The following is a 20,977-nucleotide window of genomic DNA, read 5'->3' as shown; positions in this document are numbered from 1 at the left end:
CCTCATATCAGCTGGCAGACTCTACAGATGGAGGGGTGGGCCACAGGCATTACGAAGGACTTCAGAGGCTTTGATGACAGGCACTCTGAGAGAAGGGGAAATGGGGTCAGACCAACTCAGTTACTGATGCCTTGGGAGTATCCTAAAAGGGTACACACAACACTTGAGGCAGCCTCATGGTGCCATAAAGCAGCAGAGCTGACAGTGACCAGCACTGGCTGCAGATTGGCATGGGATTCGGGGCAAGACATTCTGCCCTAAGAACAGAAGACTGAAACCCCGCAGCTGTCCTTGAGGTTCTTAATGCCAGCTGCTGTGGCGGCTCAGATCATGGGATTAAAGATATGGAGACAGCTCCAGCTGCATCTCCTATCCCAGAGAGTCACCAGCAGCACACAGCATCTCTCCATCACTCCAGTGACCTTCACTTCTCCAGATGTAGATGACCACTGACCTCCAAAGACAGCCTCTCAGTTTTCACACAATGAGCCCTCTCTGGGTACACAGCACAGGTAAGTTCCAGCCTGCGTGTGACTCCAGCATCAGACCCAAAGTGGCAGAGCTGCCACACACACACACACAGGTGCAAATTGGTCTGATGAGGGTCAGTATTTGCATAACTTTCCAACATGGCAGACAAATGCATTTCCATGCTTACTGACATGATGATGTTGCATCATCACGGACCCCTATAGGCTGCTTCTACCCATCCAGTCTTCTTCACTCAGTGCCATAGCAGCACCCGGGCTTGTACTTCCAGCAACACAGCAAGGCAGTGATGCTTCACAGAATGTGACGCTCCACAGTTCAACGAATCCATGGAGAATACAGTAATTTGCTTCTGGTCCTCAAAGCAGAAAATATAACTTTCTTGCTTTTCTCTGATACCTTCTGCATATCCTGCAGGAGCAAACCACGGGCCTGTAGGGGTGGCAACCTGGCTGCCTGTAGACTACAGGAGGCATCTTCATTCATGCTAACAAGCACTGAGAAAATGGGAAAGGGCATTTCAGTTCTCTTGCTATAGATTGCTTAGGAACAATATGTGGCCACTTCCCTAGAGGAGCATAAATCAGACCCTGAGAACAAGAAACCTGTGGAGAGGTACAGAGAGAGGTAAAGGAAATCTGAAAATTGCTGTAATGGGAGAGAGCAAGAATCCCCATCTGTAGTCCCCAGCCTAGCTGCAGAGAAGAAAGCACTAGTTAGCAGCTAGCAACTCCAACAGCTCTTTTATTTATGGTCCTTGTAAAGTTGTGCACCCACCTCAAAGAAACACAGGAGAACAATTACCACACTCCGAATGAAGCCCAATGTTCAGCTAGGCAGTTCCTCACAGCATGGGGATTTATGAGCTGGTTTCAACAGCTGCCAGAGGAAACCTGGACTCACAGCCCCAGAGAGCCTGACACTGATGGTAGATGTGCTAGGCAAATGTTCAAAGCAAACTTCTCCTAGACGGAAGGGCAAAGCCTCTGATAAGTCAGCAGCCCCTGAAGAGGAGCACTGAAGTCAAGTAGACTCCCAGTTATCTCTGAGATGGGATCAGGGGAATCCTGAAACCTCTGTCAGATGCTTTTCATCAATAAGAATGTTTTTTTAACTATGATCAAGGTAAGAGCAGAGCCTCCATGCTTGATGTACTGGCAATAATAGCTATCACTGCTATTAGTTGCAGAAAATATTTAACACAAATGAGCTGCTTTGATGCCTGACTCTCAGACAGCTGAAGAAATCCAGCTCAGTCACATCCAGAATCATGCAAATATATCTCACAACCAATAGCTCCCCACTGAGACTCTGCATGGCCACTTTGTAAGCTTGGCACAGCGTAAATCCAAGGCTATTGATATAGCTCCAGCAACAAACCATGTTCTTAATTTCAAACACTTCACGTTTCCCTGCTCACTCTGCAAACTGTACCTTTAACCCAAAGGCCAACCCAATCTCCCACAGCCCAGCAGCTGTAGCAGCTGCAAGGTGACCTGCACCCCTCTGCCCTCACCCAGCTGTACCCACTGTCCTATAGCACAGCAGCCTACTCAACTTTTGTGGCCTATGAAATTGGGAGCCCACAAACTACCCAGACTTTTACTGCATGCCTCAAACAAAAGCTGTCCTTTTCTCCTGAATTTACAAGGCCTCATCCCCCACCAGTGGCCAGAACAATACCAGTGTGCTCAAAAACAACCTGACACCAAATAAAACCCACGCTAGGGGAAACTATGTACGTATGTAAGAGCAAAGCAGATGTACCTGGTAACTTGGCAACAAAGGACAAAATTGGTGCAAGAGCAAAAGGTGAGGGATGATTTAATATCATGCTGCATATCACGCTGCCCTTTACCTGTTGACATTTCTTTCACTGCTTGACTTTAACTGTCTGTGTGATGGATTTCCCTAATTTCCTTGACTGAATCATGATACCTCACCCATTGGCAAATACCACAGATGACTTGTTTCAAATTCTCAAGTCACATATTTAATGAGTTGGCAGCTCACCCCAACCCTTGCACTGGAACTTCCTAAAGGCACTGTGCAGGCAGGGCAGGCCAAACTGCCTCGTGTGATGGAGGACTTACTTTATGCAATTGCTATAGTCTCACTGCAGCCAGGTCAATCAGGAGAGCAGCTCCAGTACTGTTCATTCTCTGTAAGATGTTTTCAATTTACATTAGTAATTGAATGAGTTTTAAGACACTCCTTGGTCCCTCTGATGCACAGGGCAGGCAGAGGTTCTACAGGAGGGCAGAGGACCTGACTCAGGAAACTTTCATTGCTGCACTGCTTCTGCAAGGATGGCTCAGGAATGCAGATCTTCTGCTGCCTGATACCAGTACCAGACCTACAAATACATTCTAGGGAGAAGGACTGGCCCCAGCTCTGCTACAGCAATCTTTGTGCTAGCTTTGAGGAAGATGAGCAGGCAAGCAGGCATCCATGAAAGCTACTGCTTGGTCTGGGCAGGTTAACTATCCAGGGCTGGCTGTACACCCTTGAGTGCAGGAGAATACCAAGCACATCCCCCATGTCTGCAGTATTTCAGCAATGCAGCATCTCTGCCATGCTCCTCTGGGGTGCACAACAGTAGGAAGAGAAGTTCTGTACCACCTGGCTTAACACAGGGCTGGAGGGGAGAGCTTCTCTTTAGGGTTTCATCTCTCTTCTCTTGCTCATTCACTAAGAACTGGGTCACTTCTGATTTGACATGGTAGGAAAACAACCTCAGCTGATTTGACTGAGCTCCCACAAGGCAGCAGGAAACCAAAGCCTCAGCATGTGGAAGAGCTGTTATTCATTCAGACAGGCTGAGGACCATTTAACCTCTTCAGTAAACCCTGTCACATTGTTTTACAAGAAAGTGCTCATGTATCTGAGCTAATTTTCCTGTCAGTCAGCACTTCCTGCCAACCAGCTCTGCTCTGGCAGTCTCAGTGATTATGATAATCTCCTGCATGTCTTGGTCCTGCACACTCTCGAATGCTGTTATCTGGTGCTAAATAGCTGACGCATTATACACCAGAGCTGGTTGCACTTCATTTTGGTCTAATAAGATTTTCTTATGTTGCCAATGACTCTTTTAATTTTTCCTCTCTAACATTAATAGCATGCATTGGAATGAATCAGAGATTGAGCTAATGTTTCTCACACCTCCTCACAAAGCCTCCTTTTGCTGCCTGGTATTATACTAAATTTAATTTGTTACTTTTCAGATTGGTTCTGAAAGGTGAAAGCCAATGAGAGAAACTAATCTGCAGTGAACTTGTGTGATGCCAGCATGGCAGAAGCAGTTGGTACCTCCACGCTGTGCTGTCATCCCTGCTCTAACAGAAGAGATGTCCAGTACATCCAGTCTGAACCCCACTGGTGCTCCTGGGGTGAGTGCCCCCAGCATCTCCCAGGGACTGAGCTGGAAGCACAGCTGCGGTGTTGGCAGGAGCATGATGGTGCAGCCAGTCCCAGCCTTATGGTCCTGCTGCTTCCCAGTTAGTGCTCATTTAATATTGCACATTTGGTTTGTGTCTTTATTGAATTTCATCTCACTGACTGCAAATTGCTGTTGAGGCTGTTGAGCTTATTTACAGTTTCAGTTCTGGCACTAAACCACTTTTAAGTCTTGTCTTTTTAGTCCTACCATAATTGCTGCTGGTTTCAGCACCAGTCCCAATCCTCGTGTGCCCTGCTGAGGATGATTTCAACCATGCCAATCCATCTTCTCACCTTTCTTTATGGATTTGTGTTCCTGAAGTCACCCTCTATAGATGTTTTGTACCAAGGCTGTTACTCTCAAAAACTGTATTAGATCAGTTTTACATGATATGGCCTTACAAAAGTCTTTCTAGACTGGTTGCTCTTTGATCTAGAAGTCCTTACAAATATACCGTTCAGTATCTTTCTGGATAGTGTATTTAGGCTGCCTAATATTTCCTGCACTGTCATGCCCTTGAAGACTGAGCAGAAAGTCTTTCCTCCAGTCCTCAAACACCTCCCTACTCTGATATCCCATCTCAGATAGCTGATGAAGAACTGAGAGGCTGTTTCAACCAGGTCCTTACTGGTTACTGGGCAATGCCACAGGAGTATATACCAGTTGTGCCAGTAGCCCTGCTCCATTTCTACAGTGACCCACAGCCTGGCCCCTGGAGTCAGGCTGAGATTGCCTCTTCATAGATTGGGATCAGACTCCATCCCTTCCCATGTCCTAGTTCCTGGCTATGCCCTACACAGTAGTCACTGGTTGCTGGAGTGGGTGAGAAGACAGGCAGTGGCGCAAGCACAGGCAGCTCAGAGTCTGATAGGGTATGCAATCCCTGTTGTCTGCCATCGTCTGCCCTGTGGCAGGCCAACAAAGCTATTCATAAGACAGATATTGAACTGTCATGGCTCAGAGACTGGCATTTAAAAAGAACGAGCACAGATTTCAGGTTGTTGTAAAATGCCAAACAATAAACATGAAGGCTCATAAGCTGCTGCCTCTGTACAGGAGGATTGAGCATACAGATGAGGGGGGCTTAGTGGCCTTAATGCCAACTGTCACCACTTACAAATTCAAACCTAAGTGAGGGGTCATTCTTAGCTACTGCTGATAGCAAAGAGCAGAAAAGCACCTATGAGGGCAGCGTTCTCAACTCTCTTAGATACTCCTGATAGGCTCAGTAAGCAAAGTCATGCAAAGTCAAACAGGTTACTCAAAGGTATCTTTGGAGATGCTGCCCAAGGCATTTGTCCCTACACATACATTCATACAAGCAGAAAAGAGTAAACTTGGTTCCTGTGCGGCTGAATGAACTAGTTAGTCTCAGCAGGTGCGTTTTGTTTAAATGCTGTATTTCATAACCTGAAAGAGCAATAGCTACAGTGATGAAAAAACTAGCATGAGAGCATCTGAATCAAAAACAATCCATGCAGAAAAACACTGACGAAAGAGATTTAAATTCATCAGTTTGTTTTTTCACCAAAAACAACCACTGTGCTCACAGAACTGCCTCACCAGTGACCTAGTTTCTATGGGACATGAGGCAGTGAGCAAATATGTCCTGAGCTGCCTGATGCATCTTTAGGTCTGGAGCCCACCAGCATACCCCACAAAAGCACAGGAGCTGCAGCAGGATAGAGGTGAGGAATCAGACCCTGTACAAACACACCAAAGCCTTCTGGACTTAGAGCAATTGCTGAGGAGAGAAATCCAATTGCAAAGAGAATGTGCTGGCTGGAGGAAGAGAAGCAAATGCAGCCTGGTTGGCACAGAGTAAGAGGAAGGCAGCATTAATCCTACGGACTCTGCCCATCTACCTTACTTAGCTTTGTCATGTCACCAGCCCTTGTTTTAAAGCAGACAGGAGTCTGCCCATCCATCCACATCAATCTTAAAGATTCAGCAGGGAATAAGAAAGAGCCTTTTATGTTTTGTGGTGGAAGAAAATGAGCAGTTTTACTGGAAAACAACCACTTTGCTGTGAATGCAATTTAGAAGCCATTTTAAGAAAGTCTCTACCCACTTCAGCCCGCTCAGAGGTCCTTCTGCATGATGAAAAAGAGATCTGTACTCACTATTTTCACACCCTAGTGATTGTCCAGCCCTACAGACATAGTGGAGGCCATGCAAGGCTCAGGTAGACTACTATATAGGCATAGGAGGAAAGACATGGACATGGCAGGGAAAGACATCTGCACCCAGTGGGAGTTCACAGCCCTCATTTTCTTGGGCAAAAGCACTGAGCAATGCTGAGAGGTCTGTCAGTATGCCTAACTCATGTTCAATAAGTTGAGGCAGGAGAAGGTCCAACGCACCTGAAGAAATACCAGCGTACCTGAAATGTTAGGCAAGGCTCTTATTTGAAAAGTCACACAAGTTTTAAGGACAGAGAGATTGGTTTTTGCTTCCAGTCAAAGTTAAATAGGCAGAAAGTCTCTGTGAATTGTTCCATAAACACACACACAGCAGTGCTTGACAAGTGTTTCTCTCCTAACTGGGAAATGATGGCTATCAAGATGACATGCATTTCTTCAGCATCATACCCTGTACATGAGACACGACAGAAACCTGGTCTTTAAGACTTCTCATACAAAACAGTTGTTCAATAAAGTCTGTTTGTATCATTAAGACAGGGTATATACTCTTTTCCTGAGAAGCACAAAGCATTAGTTAATTTCCTGAAGGTTTGGGTCATCTCAAGGATTTCATATCTTGAAAGTCAACAGCTTCGGTAATGGGGGAAGGGCCATGGAGCATTTGTCTGAGTGGCTTTCTCTGCAGAGTGCACACTCAGATGACATTTATCTTGAAGCTATCAATATTTACTAAGGATAACTGTAACATCATCCTCGCCTTGCTGTATTAGTCATGAAGGACAGAAACCACAAAAACAGAAGAGCAAACTGAATGCCTCCTGTTGTAAAAGCCCTGGGATCCTCCTCCTCACATAAAGATGTAGTGTCTCAGGGTTAGAAGATAATTCAGGCTAGAAGAGATTCCCAGAAGTCTCTAGTCCAACCTCCTGAGATCATATGTGGTTGTTCAGGGCCCTGCCCAGCCTGGTCTTTAAGAACTCTGTGCACCCTCTTTGAGTAAGATGCTGCACTGCTTGACTGCCTTCACTGCCTTGACTGACTGATGAAAAGGTTTTTCCTTATATCCAGTCCAAACCACTCGTTTCAACTCATTCCAACTGTTGTCAGAGAATCATAGAATGGTTTGGTTTGGAAGGGACCTTAAACACCATCCAGTTCCAACTCCTCTGCTATAGGCTTGGACACCTTCTACTACATCAAGTTGTACAGTGGCCCATCCAGCCTGCCTGGCCTTGAACAGGGATGGGGCATCCACAGTTTCTCCAAGCAGTCTGTTCCAGCCTTGTAGGAAATAATTTCTTCCTAATTTCAAGAATCATCCTTTCATGTGCTGCTCTGAAGAACCTGGGTCTAACTTCTTGATAACATACTTATAGGCACTGACAGTTTGCTGTTAGGTATCTGCAAAGTCACTCCTTTTCCAGACTGACCAAACCCAGCTTGACAGCACCGTTATCAATCCACAAGGTGGCTGTGGCCTCTACCCTGGGATCCAGACATTTGGGAACACTTGCAACAGGAGTCTCTGGCTTTTTTAACACGCATAACAACTCCTGGATCAATTCAGAAGGAGAAAACATTCACATGAGTGAGCCAGACTCGGAGTTCTGTGCAACTGCTATTGCACAGCACAACCTGCCAACATCATTTCCTTTCTTAAGGAAAGGAAGTAAAGAATTCTAAGAGAGAAATTTCAGGTCTGAGTCCTGCTTTTATATGTTTTGATATTTATTTCTGCTTTAAGTGCTAGTTTGAGGCCCAAACCAAGATCCCAAATAAAAATCCAACTGAATGCCACAGGGACTGAATCCCACTCCCACCCATTTCCCTGTCTTCTATCCTTACAATAAGCTGGACAGCATCACCAGATCTCTTGCTCCCTAAATGTAGGAGTTAGGCATTCAAATCCACCTCCACAGTACTTTACTATTTCCAAAGCCGGCCTCACATCTCAGCTATTTTTTTTATTTCATCTCAGGATTCTACCGTTTACAACCTAAAGCCATGGAAACAAGGTGTTATCTCATTTTATTTCATTGCGAATCATATCAATATTTGCACCCGGGTCCCTGCAGGAGATGGCCTGGAGGGGCCACAGAGCTGCAGCCAGCCAACTATGCTGCAGGACTCATGTTCAGAAATAACAGGTATCTCCACCTGCCTGCTTTAGGAAACACTGTGGAGTCTTCAACGAACATCCTGTCATTTGAAATGCAATCACAGTACAGAACTACATCAGACTTAGGAAACTGACTAAAACCAAAGCCAAATGCTCACTAGCAACCACTCTGAGCTCACCCATAGAACCAGCTGACTGTCTATCTTTTTACAATCAAGCCACTTATTTAGCTATAGAATTGGGAGCTTCTTTTCAGTCAGCGTTGGCACAGATGTGCACATCTCAGGGATCATTTTACTTTATTTCAATTTTCACTGCAAATCATTTATGCTCACTCTGAAACAAAATGGTATCAGGCAGAGCAGGACACTAAGGAAATTATCCAGAACATGATAAACAGGAGCATTTACTGTCCATTACAGCAGCTACAGAACGTGCTCACTTGGTTATTTATGAAGAGGTGGTCCTGTCTGAAGCAAATACCCAGATGCCAATACGTAGATTTTAATATAATGCTCCAGATATTTACAGCTTTTCTTAAATATGCACCTCTTGGAGTCATGTGTATCAGCAGATTGTTAGAATAATTTCTAAGTAAGTCTAATCAACAGGGAGGCCAATACAAACATTTTGGACACATCAACTTGAGTAAAGAAATGTGTTTTTCAAAATATAACCAACATCCCTTTAAGACTGCAATGAGGGCCTGATCCCACCTCCAGACAACCTTCAAGTATTGCAGGCATAATTATATGTGGATGAAAAATTAGAGGCTGTTTCTGAGCAGGAGGCCTTTAATGTTTTATTTTCTGGCTGGATGTCCTGTAGTTTTCTATATCCTGTTAATGTAGATTTTTTTCCCCAGCGTTAGTAGAGCCTGTCCTTTGCAAAGTGCTGAGTTACTCCCAAAGAGTGAGTTCTACTACAAAGTGGTTTATCCTCCAGGATGAAAAGGTTGTAAATAACGACTTCTACTGAACATCTAACAGATTTTGTTTAAAACAGAAGCTAAACCATATCTCATACCTATCTTGCTGGTTAGCGCAGAGGACCAGGATTGCTCTTCAGCATCAGTCCTGGCCACTCTACTGGAACAGCAAAGCAGCTCTCACCTCAATCTTCCCTGCTAGACAGCCCAATGATGGGCTGTTCCTGGCTGATGGTCACTTTTGAGAGATTAAAGGCATAGAGCAAAATGAGATCCTACTCCACATAAAATATCCTAGGTGCAGCACTGCCAAGCAAGCTAGTTTTCTGTCCTATCCACAGCCCCATAAAACTCTAGGCTCATAGATAATGCAGCCAGTGTGTCTCTGCAGCAACATAATTAGAACCATGACAGCAGTGGCTAAGACAAGAGCTGGGATGGAAATACTTCATTGCACATTTCAAGTCCATAGGAGCTTCTCCTATGGACTGAACCTGGCTCAAGTGAGTAGTGCCCAGAGTGTCTCACTGCCTGCAGACATTTCTTCCTCTTCCCCACAGTCAGATGCCAGAACACAAATAGACTACACATGTCTCTGCTCTGCTCAGCCCAGCTTTCAGTGAACTCTGTCCAGGTTTGGGGCTCAGATAAGTGTTCCTGTAGGGAACACACTTGGTATATGGGAGGAGGGGAATGCATAAATGGCCCAAGCTATCCTGCCCGCAGACTGAAAAGCACCAACACTGCTTTCTTCTGGCTGCAGCAACCTGAAATTCTTAGGGAGGCCCAGGTGCACCAGTAAGGATATCTCCATTGCTTAGTGAGACAAATTCTCAGCCTCAGCCACTGTATCAGTGAAATGAATTTTTTGCTACAATATAAAGGTTAAACTGCAATAAAGCTGCTAATTCAGTGATATGGATATATAAAGTCCACCTTTTTTCTGGAATAATTTGGCCAAACTGCACAGACTTTCCAGTCTACATCAGCAGAACATGCAGCCTGTGGTGACAGAGCAATGTGGTCTTACAGTACAAAAACACTATTGACAGATAGCTACCTGCCCTGGCTACTGGCTAGGCCCAAATTAACCATCTAAGCTACTAGAATGGATGGCTAGGGGCAAAAATGTAACTGCCATCATCTCAGCATTAGGATTGTTCTAAGTACTTCATTACCAAGTCATTCCTCTTGGAGACAGCCTGACAGAGAAGGAAAATGCTGATTTCATTTTATTTAATGGGAACAAAGTTCTGCTGGCTAAGCCTGGCTATATTACTATAACTGATTTTTTTTATTATTTATTTATTTATTTTTGTAACATTTTAAGTATATATTCACTTAATTCTTCTGCTTCCCTGTACCTTGAATCAATGCCTGGGTATCAGCTCATGCTGGAGGTGCTCTTCTCCTGACCACCATCCATCTATCTCCATGCAAGCACTCATTAATGAGCTGTTTTCACACAGAGAGAGTTAAATGTTTTTCTCTTGGCAGGTACCATTGCAAGCAGTATATCCCCTTTGATGTCCTCAGCATGAAGAAGCTGGGACTTGCATGTGCTTGCAACACTCATCTTAATGCAGAGAGAGCAGCATCAGGAAAGAATGAACAATGCATCCCCAGCAATATGTATGCCAAGGGCAGGAAAACATAGGAAAAACAGTCTGTTCCCAGGCTCCTATCTGGTTTTCCTTTCTGTCTTCTAAGAATCACCACTGATGGGTACGGTCCCACCAAGAAGGATCCATGCTTATAGAAGAATGGCCATACGCATCTATGAAGGCTTTGTCAAGCTGCACAAGATATGCAGCTGATCTTCAGTATCTGCTAAGAGCTCATTGATTTGTGATTTAACATCAGTTTGCTGCACAGCTGGCCTGGTTGCTTTTATAAGTGTGGCAAGGCCCATGGGTAGGAGGAATAAGAATTGCTGCTGTCTAGGTTTTCTCAGCTCCATTGGACATCCATGTCCTCTGAAATCACACTGATAAAAAATGGAATTAATAGTTTTGGGGCCTCAAGTCACCGAAGTGACCCTGCTCTCTATGAAGCCCAGGCAAGCCTCAGATAAACCAGCTTCAGTCATTGGGCTGGATTTCTGCTGGCGGCTGATCCTCAGCTCCCAGATCTGCCTGGCCAGGATTGGGCAGACCAGTCCTCATACTTGGCCTTCATCTCCCTTGACATCTTCTCAATCTGCTGAGAAAATCAGTCACTCACCTTGCCATCAGTGGTGACTGCTGCAAAGACTGTGGAAGAGTAAGGGGACCAGGCAACATCCCCTACAGCAGCATTCAGGTCATAAATGAACATCGGAGTCCTGTAAAGAGAGATCCAAGCTCAGTTAAAAACATATCACTCTGAAAGTGAAACACTGAAATGTAAACGTTTGGATGTATTGGATGCAGCCTTTGTTAAATGCCAGTTCAGAAATGGGATATGGGATACTTTCTTCCACCAAACACTAGCCAGGGTCTGAGCCAAAGGCATTGCAGAGCTGAACCTCAACCTAATCCTACTGCACAGAGAAGAAAAGAAGCATGTTGCTTTCTTTCTGCAAGTGTTTTGAAATCTTTTACTGCACATGGTGAGAGGGAGACGCTGTGCTTAATAATCATACAGGAAAAAGTGGTCTTCCCTCTCTGTATCTCTGACATTGAATATTAGAGCAGTACTGGCAACAGAAAGCATTTGACTCCGACCGATTTACAACAAAATCAGTTTCCTGATTGAAACCAGACATTTCTCAACCACTAACCCCGAACTTCATTATGCATTTTTAAATGTTCCAATCTTTTTAAAATTTTTGCCTCTATTAGGAGGCATCTGGCCTTTGAGGCAACATACCGGCATTTCTCTATGCCACTGCTCTAGAAGAATCACCCTGCCACAGCAAGTCTGAAATGTAGACAGTTCGGAGGCAAGGCAGTGAGGTTGTTTGCTTGAGCTGCACTTCTTGGCAGACTTCTGGAGCAATGCTAGACTTTATACGTCATTCCTTAGATTGACTCATCAGCCATCAAGAACAGAGATAAGACAGCAATATCAGCATCTTAGAGTGAAACAGCCTCAGTTTTGAGCAGAATCAACACATGCAGATGGATTAGCCTGGACCTCACTACCCATGCCAGGACCCAGTAGGACCTACTTGATGGTGTGATCCCAGATCTTGACTGTCCAGTCAGAGCTGCAGGAAATGAAGATTTTCAAGTGGTAGGGATTCCAGCTGACTGAATCCACAGCCATGTGATGGGCTTCAAATACATCCAGAAACTGGCTTGAATAGCATTTTGAACACTGCAATGGAAAGAACTAGTCAGTAATCAGAGCTAGACCTTCTTCCAGAGCTTGTATTCCCAGAAAAGATGTGTGCAAATATTTGTATGGCCTCCCAGGCTCATCTGGGCTGAGAAGAGGCAGCTGGTACCCAGAAGTGCTACAAACATCATTTAGCACATGCTGTTTCACCCCAACTGCAGGCAATACTGAGCCAGACATACAGATGGGAATAGGCTGGATTTAAAGCTGGAGGCAGGATACAGAGCCCATTCTCCACGGTAGGAGCTCCCCCACCTCCTGCAGTGCCTCTGTAATGGGCTCTCAGAAAGGCAGGGGAAAATGACTCTCATGTTGCACAGAAGCACACCAGCAGCGCGTTTGGACTGTTCCAATTAAAACCTCTAGTAATGGTATTCTCAGCTCAAGGAGGGTCTATTGGACCCTTTGGCTCTAACAAGTTTTACGAATATGTCTGCAGCCCCTTCCCTGCCACCATCCTGTGACAGCTTTCCCAGCAGCATGCCCCACCACACAGTCCTGCCCTGTGTCTCTTCCCATGCTGCTCATGACTTCCCAGAAGGGTGTGAGAACCCTGGAGGCTGTCCAGCGCTGAGGAATGCTGCAATTGGGCTGCTGGGCCGCCCTGTGCCCTACTGGCTCTGAGGCATGTGAGCTCATGAAAGGGAGGAGAAATGATGATCCACTTGCTGGCACTAACAGGATATGGGAATCGATCAGGATCCTGCCAGTTCCACGTTCACAGAAAAATGAGGTTATCCTCCCCCACTTTCCTCCCACAGAAGGCTTCCCTCATTAGCCACAAGGATCCCCACTTACAAGTGAGGCTCTCTTGGTTGTTTTTTCACGTGCAAGCCGCATCTACACTGCAAGTTTGGGTTGGTCTCAGGATTTTCTGTCAGTCTGCCTCAGTACTGTCACTACAAGGACTTTTGAGCACCTCTACTCCCTGCGGAATGCAGCAAAAGCATCATCTGCCCAAGCAGCAGGATTGCTGAAGTGTTGCATGACTTTAATTCTTGCAAACCAAAGCTCTAACTAATCAGGAGGCTTAACTACTTATTGCACATGACATTCACTGTCTGGTAATTCTCACCTGCTTTGTTTACAATATCCTTGTGTGGTAAGGACAGGTACGGGATTAGGAGTGCTGAAGTCTGTGCATTGCATCAGCTCTACCATCCCCAGCAGGGTGGCCATGGCAGGAAACAGAAATGGGAATGGGGCTCATGTCCCTCTGAAATTTACTGACGGTGCCTACAGCTTGCTAATAGTTTGGTGCATACTCTGGCTCTGAGCAACTGTGCTCGCATGTAATTATGGTAACAAAATCGCCCTTAATGGCATGTTCCATAACTCTGCTTCATAATTCACAATGTTCAGTCACCGGGAAAATTGATACTTGGCTTGTTTTGAAAGTCACTTTGCTGGGAACAGACAGAATAGGTCACAAGTAATTCATCACAAGAGAGAGGCTGCTTTATTTGGTTGTCTTTCCAAGTAGGTAGATTGAAAGTCCTTAATACCTGACGGCTTTGATCAGTGAGATCTTAACAAGATCTGTCAGCATCCAACAGATCTGTAATGCTTAGTGCTCTGTTTTTAGAGCCTTGCTGGAGTTGAGTCTGTGATTAAGGCAGTTCTCCAGTACCAGTATGGTGGGAAACACTCTGGGATGTTCTGACCCTCACACAGGGTTTGCAGTCTGCAAGCTTAGCTTGGAGCTAAGCTCTAGGCCTTGGCAGGAAAGGGACCTGAAGTTTTCTCATTAAATAAGCAGCAAAAGGGGTTCTGTACAGTCTGGCTGGTGTCATTTGTGAAAAACAAATTCCATGTGCCATACCCTGTGCTCTGGCACTGCTGATCCTACACATCATGTCTATCCAGATCTTCAGTCACACATCTCTGATGTGTGACAGACAGCCATGGCCTTCCCAAGAAGAAGGAACTTTGAAGGAACACCATGGAAATAACTTCCCACTTTGAAGGAGACCATGAAATTAGTTCAGAAAGAAGTTTGACTTCAATGAATAAGAATTTCTGAGTTACCTAAAACTGCTGGCAAAGAAGTTTTCTCCTGCTATTCATTTTAAAAACTATACCATTATTAGACATATGTCAAGGCGAAAAACAAAACTGCTGGAAAATGTGACGCTTAACTTCTGACAAGACAGCTTTGAAGAGGATGAGTTGATTCAGAGAGCAGGCATTTGTGCAGCCTTTCTGATCCTCTAGAGTGCTTCTCAAATATGCTGAAAGTGTTTTTCTCCTATTTCAATGGTATGTGTATGTGAACAGTAAATTGTATTTTTTTGATGGGACAGGAAAGCGAGAAAGTAATACAGAAAACAAATACTAAGATATCTGGCGACAAGTTACAAAACAAATGGGAGGAATACTGGGAGGAAAGGACAACTGCAAGGAACACAGTTTATTCATAACCTTCATTAAAAGCATTTCAACTCATCCCAAATGTTAACCTGACACAACACTACTCTGTTTCCACGTTGAATTGACAGTTATACATGTGCTTATAATGTGGAGTGTTTCTACAGTTCACTATCAGAAACACTGAGGCTCAAGGTAAATCCAGTAAATAACATTGTTCAAAGGAGTGTTGTATTGGCAGCAGAAAGCGTACAGCCCAGAGCTGCTCTTCAGAGAGCCAACACAAATGCGTCCATGTTGTGGACTGCCTGGGCTGACCACACAGATACAAATGTCCCGGTGCTTGGTACAAGAGAATGAGAGCATATGAAAACAGCTTTGTTAAGATAAGAATCACTCTTTCTTTCTGTACAGACTTGCAGTGAGATTTGCTGCCTTAACTTGTTTCATCCTCATGCAAAACAACTAAGAGAGAAAGAAAAACCCTCTCTCATATGAAAATGCTCAAATTTTATCACAATTTGTTCGGTGTGAAGCTCTGCTGATCAAAAAAATGATTCTGACCAAAAAGCTGAATGTTCTAACGTCAATCTCAGAGACCCATCCTTTCTGGCACCAAAGCCGAACAATTCCTAAACAGCAAACACGATATGCAAAGAGGCAGTTTTGCATGACAAAATCACATTAACGCAGAAACAATTTGTCTCTGTGTAAAAGGGCAATAGATGGTTCTGTGTATAATTAAGATAATGATTTCTTGGCTTCAGAAGGGATATTAACTAAGCAATTTTTAAAATTCACTGTAATCATTCTGCAGCTGAAGAATTAACATGTTATAATGCTATTTGTGGACACGCAGAGCCTTTGGAAAAACGCCTCTCTGAAATTCATTTCTCAATTTATTTAATAAATAATCTAGGATTCAGCCTGTGCAGAGAGCATTCCATGTTTGATACTTGGCTCACACAACATGCAAGGTTCAAATGTGCAGTTTTCAATAAGAGCTGGAATTAAAGCGTGCAATAATCCCTGAGAAATGTCTGGAGCAGCAGCAACTTGTTGATTCCAAAACTTCTGAAACTTCTCGTAGAAAACTCCTGGGTAACACTGAGGGTACAAGCACTTTCCCTACATTTTTTGTGGATACTGCAAAGGCTTGCTTGTCTAGGCTCTGAAGATTCCTCATCTCGGTACAATCTAAGGGACAATTGCCTCCTCCTTCTCATGGCAACACCTGAATTTAACAGAGTGGTTGGCACAATGTGAGAGTGGCCCCATATTTCTCTAAAGCCCACCAATGCCACAGGAATAACTTGTTCCTCATCAGTAACCCCAAAATCAGCATTAGTATCAATAAAAGAAAATATCCTGTCCAAAAGTCTCTCTCTGCATATGTCCACTCAAGAAGTGGTTAAAATGCCTGGGATTCATGGCTGGGATCATTGTGTTAAAATTCTCCTAGCTCTTGTTTCACTGAGGATCGTTGAAAGCAGGACCACACACAGCTCTGTCAATGCAATTACCACCAAATTCTGTTCTGACTCGATCCACGTCCACAGAGGATTTTCTCTGCTGTGTAACTCAGCCTGGATAGCAGTCTGGCTATTTCTCCTGAAGGGTAACTGATGGCCTCAACTACCACTGACAACCACTTTCGTACTCACTTACATCCAGCACTCTAGCAAAGAGGAAACTAAAACTTGTGGTTCCTTCCAGCATTTCAATCAGGATTAGATGCAACAGTGTTCAAACAAATCAGGGTACAATACCCAAGGTACCAACTACCGTAGGCAATCAGCCAACTCAGAACATCTGCCTGTAACTGAACAGATGCATTCTACTTTGAAAGCATCAATGAAAAACCACTGCACCTACACCACTGTCCATCACCCGTCAGCCCAGCACCCCACTGCTCTCAGCTCCCGTCTGCATCTGTCTTGTCAAATGAAAGTGAGCACTGATCAGAAACCTTCCCTAGATATTACCCGGAAGAGGAGTAAATTTTCTTCAGCTTCATCTCTCCGGAAGGAATACATATTTGTTACGTCTGTTTTGCCTACATGATTGAAATTCATTTCAGAATACAAATCCCTTTGGATTCTTTTTTTCTGTTTTGTTTCCATTTTGAAGGAAGGACAGAAGGAGCTTGCAGTATCCTCAAGAGATAACTGGATGGCTCTGCTCTGCATCCCAGCCTCCCAGTGATGGTCCATTCCTAATGCTGAAGGGCTGTGGCTATGATGTTAACAAAGCCAAAAAGCCAGCTTGGAGGAATGCAAGCCAAACAAAAGTTATATGAGTAACACAAACAGTAACAAGCTTAATTTTCAGGGCTTACTATAGCAGAGATCAAAACTTCCTATTTTCATCTTGTTTTCTTAAGAAAAAAAAAAGTCTGTCTTTGCTGTCTGTTTCTCTCATCTCCAACAACTTTTGACCTCACCAGCAATTTTAGCCAAAGTTGGCTGCAGAGAGGACTTGGCAATATTAAAGTCCTACACATTTCATAAAAAGGGATGGCTGCAGAATGCAAACATCTGGGCAATGCCCCTAACCAGGGAAAGGCAATCAAAACTCAGCCCCTGTCCTCACCACTGTAGCTGTTTGGCATCTGGCTGCAGGGGGACACTAAATAGGAGGTGGGCCATAGCATGGAGGTGGGATATAGTCATTGAGGTCAGACAGCACTGAGGTGGTAAGAGTGAGGAAGTATAAGGGGAGGCAGTGAGAAACTGGGGATACGAGGGCAATGAGAAAGGAGCTGGGATGTAATTGTGGAAGGGAGGGTTTGGGACATTAATCTACAGGAAGAAAGGCTTCATTTGTTTCACTGCTCACAAAAGATCTAAAAAGGAAAAGAAATGAGATTTTTCCTGCCATTTCCCCACAGACATAAGGACAGACGATCGATGCCTTTTAACTTCTGCTCTGATCATGGTTAGTGCCTCACTTGCACAGCTGCAATCTGCAAAGCATTCTGGGACACAGTTTGCATGAAAAAACGTTTCTGCAGAATAATGCTTTAATTGGGTCTGTGCAGAGAGCTGCCTGTGACCCTATGGGGCTCTGTGTTGGTGTCAGGCTCACCACAGTGATCTGTGGGCAGGACCAGCCTCTGAAGTTGTACTTTGTTGCTGTCTGTGCAAACAGTTCAGATGACAAACCTGAAAGGCAAGCATGGGTCAGGGGATGTAAAACAAGGGACAAAGAAGCCATTTTTACCTTATAGATCTTTCCCTCTTCAGTACCAACAAGAAACAAATAGTCAATCTTTTTGTGAAAATCAAAAGATGTCCCACAGCCTGTGAAAAAAAGAAAGGAGTCATACAAAAAACTGGTTCATCTGCACAGCACATGTTCCGTGCCCATTATACATGCACACTGCCAAAGCTTCCAGAAGTGATTTACTAGCCAGAAGCTCCTCCAAAATGTTAGAGGTGCCCCTTCTGAAAACCCTTTCCAAATTGTGCCTTTCTCCAGGACCATCTATTTGAAGAAACAACGTACACAAAGGGGAAAGGGAACTGAAAGAAGGGTGAACTGACTTGAAGTAAGGAGGTCAGTAGCAAATTTAGCTCTCAGAGCAGTTGTCTCATGCTCTACTCACTGGACTGGGCTGCCCCTAAGCTGGCCACAAAGATTACTTGGTGAGGAGATCCAAAGCCTTGCATAACAACAGTCACAGGACATCATTTGTTGCTTAGGGCAACAAATGCCCTAAGACTGCCTCTGAGAATTCTGTCTGTACAAAAAATAACTCTGTGCTCCAGGAAGAACTGACACAGACCTGTGATTAGCAGCGCCTGCCAGATGGCCTCTAAAGGCAAGGGCACCCAAGGGAGTCTCCATCATTCTCTTTGGGATCAACCTCAGCCCCCATCAGAGACTGCAGCTTCTGGTTCAGACTTCTCTCTCAGATATAACTTTGAGGACGTTGCTAGACACAGAACACAGATCAGCTCTCTGCACTCAGTCACTACTGTTCTTTGATCTTACCAAGCCTATTATTGTGTCTGGTGTCTGTCTTTGATTCCAAACATCTCTAAGGTCACCATGACTCCAGTTACATCTGTGAACCTCCAGCAAATCAGCATCCTCTAGCACAATAGAAGGAGTAACAAATGTTTTGCAAATTTAAGAGTAGTGAGGACTAGGTCTGCCTCCTGTTAGAGAAGAACAGATCTCTTCTGTTTGGTTGGTTTTCACAAACACATAAATGTTTTCTGAAGCGTTAAACGGTCCAGAGAGGAAACATGATAATTCCTTGTGCCCTTTCTTGTCCTTGGCTCAGAAGCCACTTAGCAGGCTCACTTCAGTAAAGCCAACAGGAAAGGATGTGATTTGAGAACAAATCTTTTGGCAGTCACACAAGGATACTTCTAACTTCAAAAGCCTCGAATCAAGCAGCGTTGCAACCCATACATAAAACAAGCATCAATCACAATGGGATGTGATTCCTTGACATCCTCTGGTTTCTGCTCACATAACAGATGCAACATCATCCAAGAAGCTAAACTCTCATGGTGGTGAAAGAAGATTTCAGTAAAGTTCTTGAGCAGAAAATGGGATGTCTGCTGAGTGCCAGAGCAATCTGGGTCTGCTGACCAGAACAGAAATGCACAGCAATCATCAGAGGAGAAATCAGAACAAGCAGAGAAGGTTCTGAAGTACGTCATTACAGAGAACTTTCTGCAAAGGCAGCTGAAAACAGCTTTATGTCTTAAACGTTAAAAAAATGTAGACCTCAAAGGAATTGCTAAGGTTGTTTCAACCCTGTAATACTGTCTGCATTTTTTTAACATTTAAATAGATTGTTAAATATTCAAAGCAAGCCTTAGAAAAATCAATTTCCCAGCAACACTAACAAATAATCCCAGAGCCTCTGGGAGTTCTGCAGTGTTCAGCTTTCGCTGGTCTCTGACAATCTGTGTGGCAATGCAAACCCTTCCACAAACACACATTCAGGAATTACTAGCCTAGAAACATTTCCAAATGCAGAGCAAGTGCCTTCTCCAAACCAAGACCACAGCTCCAGAGCAAAAAGTGGGTACAGTAGGATGATCAGTGGAATCCTCAAGGCTCCCTGTGTAGTCTGGGACTTCCACAGCTGATTCATCCCCTCCTATATCAAACACAGGATAATAAGGATAAGGGGATTCAAGCTAGAAGAACTGCAGTCTCTACCTTGTATGGAGGGAGTCTAACACAGTAGCTCAGAATAGGCATGGTGCTTTTAGAGAGCCAAACCCATATGAGGCACATTGCACTGTAGGCTGGGTAAACTATGGACTCAGGAAAGGCTGCTTTTCATTTTGATTTGGCCAATTCAGATCAGCATTTGGTAGGAGGAATACAATTGACTTAATTCTGCAATACAGGTAATTCCCTTGCCATGTCTGTACCAAGATGTCATAGAATCATAAAAACACCCAGGTTGGAATAGACCTACAAGATCATCCAGTCCAACCATTCACCTGCCACCAGTAATTCCCACTAGACCATATCCCTCAACACAATGTTTAAATGTTCCTTGAGCACTTCCAGGGTCAGTGACCTCACTACCTTCCTGGGCAACCCATTCCAGCACTCTCTGTGGTCAGTTGCTACAGACAGACTTTACCCTTTTCAAAGCCAGAAGGATAACCCTTCTTTAGCCCTTCTCTTTCTCAACATCCCATTCCCAATTTAATTCCCCAGAATGCCTGATAAGAGCTTTTGAGTAAGTGATTCATCAGCATGGCAAGGACTTGGGCTCCTACCAACTGTTTGCAGCTGCAGACCCTCTGGCCCCTGCGTCGTTGTTCCCTCTGCTGACAGCTTGATGACATCTGTATGAACCAGCTCATTCTGCAGGCAGAGGAGATTCCACATGAATAACAGGCTTTAGAGCAACAGCAACAATACAGAGACATTCAGTACTTTCAAATGGCAAATGTTATGAAGGAATTTTAAAAAGCTTTCCAAAAATTGTTTAATGTTTCATGCCCACAGCTGGCAATTTGTTAACAGGCTCTTTACAAAAGACCTCCAGGAAACTGATGCTTTGGTGCACTGGTACTGAGAGCCTCTTGTACATCACACAGGACAGGCACCTGATCTGGACAGCTTCGGGTTTTGAGGTCAGTACTTTCAAGTGCAAGGTGATGCTGTCAGCGTGAATTGTGTTGGGT

The 20,977-nt window shown here is 44.4% G+C and overlaps 1 protein-coding gene across 5 annotated transcripts in view; it reads left to right on the top strand.

Moving 5' to 3' along the window:
• UBAP2 (ubiquitin associated protein 2) overlaps nt 1-20,977 on the top strand; it is a 583,216-nt gene that overhangs the window by 261,287 nt on the left and 300,952 nt on the right. The window lies entirely within an intron of this gene.

Source organism: Meleagris gallopavo, chromosome Z, assembly GCF_000146605.3.
Source record: "Meleagris gallopavo isolate NT-WF06-2002-E0010 breed Aviagen turkey brand Nicholas breeding stock chromosome Z, Turkey_5.1, whole genome shotgun sequence".
NCBI classification, from domain to species: domain Eukaryota; kingdom Metazoa; phylum Chordata; class Aves; order Galliformes; family Phasianidae; genus Meleagris; species Meleagris gallopavo.
This window is presented reverse-complemented; position numbering and strand designations above follow the sequence as displayed.